Source organism: Pseudopipra pipra, chromosome 4 (assembly GCF_036250125.1).
Source record: "Pseudopipra pipra isolate bDixPip1 chromosome 4, bDixPip1.hap1, whole genome shotgun sequence".
Lineage (NCBI taxonomy): Eukaryota > Metazoa > Chordata > Aves > Passeriformes > Pipridae > Pseudopipra > Pseudopipra pipra.
Genome location: NC_087552.1, coordinates 8,010,240 through 8,019,813, shown reverse-complemented (window position 1 = coordinate 8,019,813; position 9,574 = coordinate 8,010,240).

The window sequence follows — 9,574 nt, the reverse complement described above, 5'->3', positions numbered from 1 at the left end:
GTTCTGAGACATGAACTATTGCTATATTAGAGAAGGAAAGCAATCAGTATTTTTCATCTTCCAAGAATCTCTATAACACAAAAAATCCATCGTGACTAATGGAATCTGTAAGTACATGGAAGGCAAACATCTTTTCTTATTTCCAGTGTGAAATCTAGTTTGAAACAAGCACTTATAGTTAACTCACTTCTCTAATATCCAGAAAAGTTTGACCCATAATGAATATTACTTTTTGAAATGACATAAATTTTTCATTACTACTCCATGGTGCATCGTTGTATCAAAGAGTCCTAAAGGGAGATATATATATGGGGCTACACTTAATACTCAACAGTGCTACAAATGATAATATTTCCAAATATTTTAACCTAAAATGGTAAGTTGTTCAAAGTTGTTAACAGCTGTTATGCACTTGCTATATTTTTTTTTCCGCTAATGTATTAAATTTACTACAGTGTGTTACACTAGCAGCAACATTGATGCTATATATACTAGCTGCATTCTAAAGAAGTATTTTTAAATGTACTTCATATCAGTTTTCAAATCAAGCAATATGGGTGTTAAGAATAAAATTTCATGCATTTTGTTATGAAAAGCTTAATTTTGACTGTGTGGTAATCATCCCTCATGGATTTAATGAAACACATACAGAAAAAAGAAATGCATAGGAATGTTGAGTAAACCTTTAAAATTACTTTCATATGTACGAATCAAGAACTTGAGTTCTTCAGCTGTGACAGGCCAACCCTTTCTCTGACAGTGTTTAAGTTGCTGCTGCTCTGTATCAGCTCTAGTAGTTCAGGGATCGTCACAGAGACAATTACAGTTTCATGTTTTGTATAGTTGTCTAATCCCTCTAACTTTATGAATCAAGAAGCTGTATTACGGTGATGGAATTTCTCTTTGCTTGCAAAAGACAGAATTCTCTCTGAAGTAGGGACAGTTACTTACTTTTTACTTACTTAAGACTCAGTCAGCACAGCCATTCTATATTGTTTACTTTATTCTCCACTGAGGAGCAACCTATGGACATATTGAGTTCACTCATCTTTCACTCCTTAAAACCTGCTGCTGTGTCACACTCGTGGTGGAGTCAAGTTCCTAAGGCACAACCAAGCCTCCAGGATCATTTTGTATTGTATTGTTTTCACCAGGAGTGAAATGTGACTAAAGGCCTTAGTCCTCTCCCACTGTAGTTCTCTGGACCTGCATAGGATGGGACAAAATACTTTTCATGACCAGTCTTCGTGAACGAAGATTTGGGAAAGGTCTTTTACCCTTCAAGCCTGTGCAGTGGATTTTTTAGGTGGGACACGGTGTGCGCTGAACTGAGTCCACCCTTTAATCCTGAGGTTCATCTGTCGGAGCTGAGCGAGCTCGGACAGTGGCAGCGAGGTCCTCAGGACGTAGGTTTGTTTAGAGTGACCTTCTCTTAGATGGATGACCTTACAGGGCTGACAAGCTCCATCTGCCCGGGGAAGTCCCCTGACCGGGAATCAAACCCAGGCCGCGGCAGTGAGAGCATCGCACCCTAATCACTAGACCACCAGGGGGCCCCGGGACAAAACACAATCCTAATTGAAATTACAGAAATTGTTACCATTTAAGTCTATTGTCAGTTTTACCACCAATATTAATTACTTAAGCCAGTGTGATTATGTGATTCATAATTATAAGTAGGTTGTGTTTTACACGTTTAATAGGGTTCAGAACATGAAATGTATCAAGATTAGTTGACAGGAGGCTTTACTGTGACACCAGAGATATAACATAGAAACCATAGCACAGATACATCTTCACATTTGGTCCATCAGAGAGATGCTTGTTCAAGGCCTCTTAGTTATATTTTATCTTCATGGCAACTTCCCATCACCGTTACCAAAGCAGCCAATTCATTGCCATTAGAAATAAATTTTATAATACTCAAACAGCTACAACTTTCTGAAGATCAAAGGTGCATTTTACTACTGCAGTCAAATCACAGCCTTGAAACAACTTCCTTTTGCCACTAACCCAAGCTGTATTTGAAAGAACATAAATAGACATGTACTTCAACATCCTACTCAAAGCGGTTGAGCTATCTGGACACCTTTTTCTTTAGTTAGGCTTTTAAAGACTGTGTAGTATTATTATTTTTTAAAACATAGATTTAAATGAACCATTTCTACAGTGTATTGAATCATAGTTTAATTTTAAATTGCTATGTTCTTTGTTTGATGTGTCTCATTTTGTAAATATGTTCTGGTTAATGGGACTTTACAAAATGCAAATTAATTATCAATTTTGTTATTTAACACCAGTAGCTAATGTCCCTTTTCTGTGTGAAAATACAAGTACAAAAGCAAAGCATTCAGACCAAACTCTTAATTACTATGGTAATATCATGGAGCATGGTAATATCATGGAGCAAATGTTATTTTAAAGTATTCTTCCATTTCCTATTCAAATGGTTAGTACAAAGTATGCTCCAGTATATTTAGTTAATAGCAGATCAATGCCTTTGTTCCTTTTCTGCCAGGCAAACTGGACAGGCTCGGATAGTCCTTGTCCTCTGAAATTCATCAAGTAAAATTTTTGTTATATTTGTGTGTATCGTGACAGAGGTGGCACTGCAGTTTTGCACTAGTTCTCTAATGGAATGTATTGGCCACAGCCCCAAGTATTCTAAATTAACATAGTAACATCTGTGGAAAAAAACCCCTAGTGTGTATTTCCTAAGGAAGGATCCAGTCCTTCTAATTCTGCCACTGTCTACAAAGCCAGTATATTATAGTTGCATGGTGACAGTATTGCCTAATCCAGCATTATCTGACTTCAGTGCCAGCGCTACTAAACAATTCAGTGTCTAAGTGGCCATCTGCTGTTAAGTCTTTCTAAGAAAGGGGTTTCCATTTATGAGGGCAAACATGGATTAATTCTCATGCTGCTAAAAACTGTAAATTCAACAAAAACTGTAAATTCAACTAAAAACTGTATATTCAACTATATATACATATAGGAAGACATTATTAAAGTAGCAAGAAGTGGTACTTAAAATAATACATCATTATCTAGTATCACCTTGATTACTAAGTACTCATATTACCATTTTATTTACTAAGTACGAAAGTAAATTTTTCAAAGCAGTTTTTGTAACTCCAGTGCAACACCAGGGAAATTTGCTGTTCAGAAACCTGGAACAAATTATTCTTGTTAAAATAAGACAATAGAAAATAAAAATTCGCAAAGAAAGTAATTTTTCAATAACATTACATTGTGCATGGTAGGTCTTATATTACCAATACATTTTCCTCTCTTCTAAGTTTTGAAGTACTACTTAAGGTCTCAGAAGGATCCTGAATAAAAAGCTTGCTGAACCAGAAGCCTGTTAATGCAGTTACCTGTCCTCTTGCTTTCTATATATGCCTCTAAAGTTTAAATTTTTCATAAGTCATTGGTGATTTGGGGATATCTGAGTTTGAAATTCAAAAGGCTGCCATAATTTTAGAGTATTTTGCATATAACTGGGCACCTTTCTGGAGAACGTAAACAGCCAAGAATGATTTGCTGAAATTAATTGGGGGGCCAATAGGGGTCAAACTCACCACAAAATTACAATCAAATTATTTCTGTCAAGAAAACAAAAACAAGGAAAAAAGGAAACGTGCTTAACTTGGCATTTCTGATACACTTCATTTTACAAAGAAATATATTGTATATAAATATATATAAAGATATATATGTATTTATTTGCACACAACTTTAGAATTTGGGTATAGTCACTCTTGTGAGTTGGGAGACCATAGTTAACCTTCTTAGAGTGAGTTCCTCTCTAGTGTTCCACCCTGAGTGAACATATACCCCTGAATCACATGGATGAGCAATAGCTGCACCTCTGCCTCAAGACCTCTGACAAGCCCAAGATTTGCAAATTTCCTCTTCTTAGCTAAAAATGGTGCAATAGAAATGTAATGGATTCTTTCAGGTTCTATAAACCTGTTTTACTCTCCTTACTTTCTAAGGAGAAAATATTAAATCTATTTTTCATCCCAGTACAGCCTTCAAAAGGAAAATTTGAAGCTTCTAGCACATTTGGAAGAGAGTGACAACTATTCATAGGATCCATGAATAAGGTTGGTCATTTTAACATTTCAGATATCTATTAGACAAAATGATGGGTTGTCTCTTGATTCTAAATTATTTTTCTGTAATTGATGTTGCCTAAATATAACATCTCTGGTTTCAGATACTGGCCCTGTAACTTTTATTCATTTTACAAATTGCTAAGGACTGAAGGCTTGAAAAAAGTTACATGCCTAATTTACAACATACAACTAATATTCATAGAATCATAGAAAATACTGAGTTGGAAGAGCCCACAAGGATCATCAAAGTCCAACTCTTGGCTCTGCACAGGGCAGCCTCAAGAATCACACCATGTGCCTGAGAGCATTGTCCAAATGCTTCTTGAACTCTGGCAGGTAAGAATTAGTGGTTTAAATTACACTACTGGTAAATACATGTTCAATTGCATTGAATAATTGTTGTTGGACTGAGATCTTTAGTCCGAAAAACAAAACACTGCAACTGCTTTCACTCAAGTATGCTACCAAATTACTTCATTTTTTATTTTGTTGTGGAGATTCACCAGTAATTAACCCTGAAAGATTTCCAGAAACCCAATTAGGGAAAAGGGAAAAAAAAGAAAGATATCCAGCTGAAGTGTGACAGCATTTCAGACTGAACTTGTTAGATGAAGGGACAAACATACTGAAATTATGAGACAACCTGTTATTTTCTGCAAGAATATTTGCAATGCTCTGCTGATTCAGGTTAATATCTTATGATGCTCTTAAAAAAAACTGGAGTCAGCTGTTCATCATTTTTATCTAACTATCTACTCCTTCTGGGTTTCTTAGAAAAGGAAGCGATTCACAGGTTTTCTCTAAAAATTAAGGATGAAATTTGCCAATGTTTAAACATCTGTTGCTCTATACTTGTGAGGAAGATCTGTCACAGGGAAAGATAGACAGTCTGGAACAAACACAAAGCGTGTTTCATTCTACAGCATTTTTTTCTTAGACTCTTATTTATATTTGCTTAATTGTTTCTGCTTTAATTTGTAATATATGGGGAAGCTCTGTCAGCTACTGGCTCTGTCAGAACAAGCTACAAGACTTTAACAATCAATGATATGATACAGTATAGCAAGTTCCATTTTCTCATTTTCTTCAGAAAAATTACTATATACACCTTTTTCTACACTTACATCATTATTTCTTTTATTCAAAGCTGACATTCTACTTAAACTGATACAATACACTAAAGGAGATACAATCCTCAGTTCTGAAGAGTTCTGGTTTTTTCCATTTATATACACATACATATACACACAAACAGATGGAACTAAGAATATGAAGCTAGTTTATTTAAATATTTGGTTTATACTATAACTTGAGACCTTATGGGAGAGAAAGACATCAGGCTAAGATGAAAATGAGAACATTCTTTTACTAAAGATTGTGAGAACCTTACTGTAAAGAAACCGAATTTGTGTTCTAAGCTGTACGTGAGCTGCACTTAGCTCCTGTGGTTTTCCCATAAATTTAGAATAAAGGAGGTTGATATTTTTCTCTCTATAATACACCACAAAAGAGAGTTATATATTGTTTCAGTAAGTTTATCTTATATTGAGAAGGATGCTCTTTAGTATGGTTATGTAATGAACAGAACTCCACATATGGCACTGGGCAGGATGGTTTAAGTGACAGTTTGAATAAAAAAAAAGAAATTGGCTCTTCTGCTATAATGTGGCCATGGATTACTTTTAATGGGCCTCACAAACACAGAAGATCAGGTCTCATGAGGAAAAGTTGAAACATTCCACCAGCCAAGCAATTTAAATTCTAACCATTTACCAGAAGACATAAAGGTCAGATATGTACCAGTATCTCTAGACAGATAGATATGTTATCTCCTTCTCTGAAGGAAAATAACTATTAGAGAGAGATGGTACATGTGAATCAGAAATTAGATGCAGGCACTTATGCTAGAAACAGCATCAGGTGAAATCTTACCCTTAGGTTGAAGAATCCTCCCAACTCAAGTTCAAAAAAATCTGCAGATCAAAGGAGAATACTCAACATCAGTCCCAAAGCATAACTATTCGTACTGAGCATCTTTTTATTCTTACAATACTAACTATGTGAACTGCTAGTCTCACATGAATATTTTGGAATAACATGGAAATATGCGTCAATACTGAGGGAGTAAAGGTATTGAAAATTCATCAGAAAGAGCGACTGACTGTGGATGCTTGGATAACTGGGATTCCACTGTCTTTTCCTCTAAAAAAATATCCACAATGCTATCTTACTTTGGAATAATGAAAACTAAATGAAAATTACACTGTTAATTTGATTTATTTTAGTCTCCCACAAAGCTTTTTTTCCCCAATCTTTTCAGTTCCTGCTGTTGGTTAGAGTTGATCTCCCTCCTAAATGAACCTCTTCAGAAGGATAAATCTATTTATAAATAGAAAACAAATCAAGTAGGCAGACAGAGCAGTGTCTCTGTGATTGCTGACCTGAAACAAAGATTTTAACCAGGAAAGGGAAAATAACTCTGATAAACTCTTTCTTTAAATGCCTGGAGTTCTTAATGCAATTGCTAAACTAAGGGGTGTATGGCCACTAACCCTGCCATAGATTTAGCTTGGCAATGACTAACAAATCTGCAGGGGCAGAGCACTAACTGGGGTAAATGATGAAGCACATAAGAAGCTATGTTTAACAGCAAAACCATCTATATAAACAAAATAAAAATCAGGTTTCTGGTTCTCATTCAGGTCCTGCTAATCTCAACCATGTAGTTGAAAAACAATAACTTTAAATGTTGTTATCAAGTCTGAAAACATAAATGGGTTTAGAGGAGAAGGACTTGGGGTATATAGAAAAGAAGAATTTAAATAGTAGATGAAACAATAGCTTTTATGTACCTCATGCCTCTAGAGCTTCAGGTCTTCAAATCACAGCTTGGTCATGCTGGAAGATGTGATAAAGCTGAAACTCTAAATGTTATCAGCATAGCAAAACAAACAAAATGTGCTTCTTTCTTTTCTTCTTTGCTTCTTCTTTTTCTTTACATCTTCTTTCTCAGCCACTTCTTCACTTTGCAAGACATCTACCTTAAGGTAATTTGAACTGAGTTTGATTTGCATTTGTTCAAAGTTTGAAAATCCAAAATCTAATCCCATCATTGTGTCTGACTACCACAACTACAACAAAAAGTTCAGTCTTTAGGGAACTCCTTAACACAGAGGCAATAAGGACACCTTCCTGAACACAGAAATACAAAGGAATACAGCAGATATACTCCATGTTAGCTTTTCTTAAAGACATTGTTAATTCTTTGTCCAGAGTCTTATTGGCAATTTCAGACTCAACAAGAAAGACATCTAACAACACTAAGAATATACAAGAAGTAAACACACCAAGGAAAAATTAAGTAAAGAACTTCGTGTTAGAAATAGTTTTCAGGCTGAAAGTACAGTTATCTTCAGACATACTTTCAAAAGTATAGTGACTGATTTTTAAATATATGGTCTTCTACACTAATAATAATATCCTAGAATTGCCATGATCTCATTCCCATGAGAGATTGTTTCAGCCCAACATTATTCCAAATCAATATAATATTTGTAAAAGGATGGAAAGATTATTGGGGTTTTTTTTTTCTCTGTTCTCTTCTTTTTGTTCCCATCTTAATAGAAAAGTTGCCCAAAAATCAGATCTGAATTAAAAATTAGGATATCTGTTACACAGACAGGTAAGTCTGAAAAGGTATTTTTGGAGGAAACTGAAAGAGAAAAGTGAGCTGTGAAAAAGAGACTTGCCTGGATTTTTACGCCAAGAAGCAGAGAAAAGGAGTCAAAATATCCCTCAAAAACTGATATATATATTGTCGTATTTTCCGAAGTCAATACTGTCATCCTTTCAGCAAGAAATCCATGATGTATGTTGCTTATCCAGGAGAGGAAGTATTGCAAAAATATGCTGGGCTTTTGAAAGTATGAGTGTTTAACAAATTTTAGTAAGAACTCTTACCTTTTTGCAGCCAGCCTTGCTGTTGACAAGGCTTATTCTATATGAAAAGGCAGACAACTAGGGCAGGCTGCAGAGCATGCTGCTCTCCTGTATGTATTGTACAACTTCAGGTAGATCTTCTGCTGCAAACTGTACTCACTCAAAGGATTCAGACCTACACAGACCCCGTTTGTTTTTTCTTTTATTAGCATTCCATTGCTATGCAGTAATACTTTGAAATTAGGGAGATAAATTAGTCTTTACAGAAACAGGAAGGTACATCTTCTTCTACACCCATGAAAACCTATGCAGACTAAAGCATTGTATAAGCCAGTGGGATGTCCATGCCTTGCACAAGCTCTGCAAGACTCCATAGAATTTCACAGATTATTTCCCACATGCTCATCAGGGCACCACTGGATTTCTCCTGAATTGCAAATTCTATACTAGGGCCATAGCCTACCACTTTACTTACATGGACAATATCAGGACTTTCCAAACAGAAAGAAATCTGTCTGTTCTTCTTGATGTACTGAGTTGCTCAGTTCTCTTCTTCACACTGCAAAACTCAGGGATTCTGTGAAACTGATATAGCATGAGCACGCTTTGTAAAAACATGCATATTTCAGAAGCCATATGAAAAAACTGGGGTTAAACAGGCTACTTCAAATTCGGGCTTGCTTAATTTGAGAATATTTGTGGTAAAAACTACTAACGGTATGTATGGCATGTCAAAGTAAATAATGTGATTTTTAAATTGATTAAGACCTTTTAGAATTAGAGAAATGATGCTAATTTTCAGAGAGGCAGACTTTTGAGCAATTGATCATACTATGGACAGAAAATATTTTGTACTTTTAAATGCTCACTTTATATTTATCTTTTATTTAAAAATAAAATCAAAGAAGATACTTGAACTGTTCATTCCTAATCTCTATTAGTACACATCTTCCTTGAACCTGAGCTATCATGTCTGGGTCTCACTCAGCAGAGCTTACCCAGCTTGATCTGTAGCTATTTGGTTTTGTACCTCCTGGACCAAGTCCCTCTGGACCTATCTGACCTTAAAAGAATTGCTGTTGACTCAGACATCATTAATTCAGCTGTCAACTTCAGTAGTAGTTTGACTGAAGTTAAATCATCCTTTACCTAATCTAGTTTGGTGGAATCCACTCAGTCTAATTGAGGTATCCATTTAATAAGAGACCTTTCATTAAGGTCATACAGGAAGAATACATCAAACATTAAAATCCTTGTGAGTTATAATACAAAATTATACCTATAGTTTTTTTTTTTTTAAAAAAAAACAAGACTTTTTTTCATACTTGGCTTCATTATTAAGGCTCAAAACAATCATATCTGTCATTTTCAGGTAATTATTTTTGAGTTATTTCATAGCAAAACTGAACTGATTATATATGAGAAGATGTACTCTGCCTTGCTCATAGAACTCACAAACATCTGCTTCAGCTCCTCATGGACACATTGGGAGTGATTTGCTAGGGAATCAA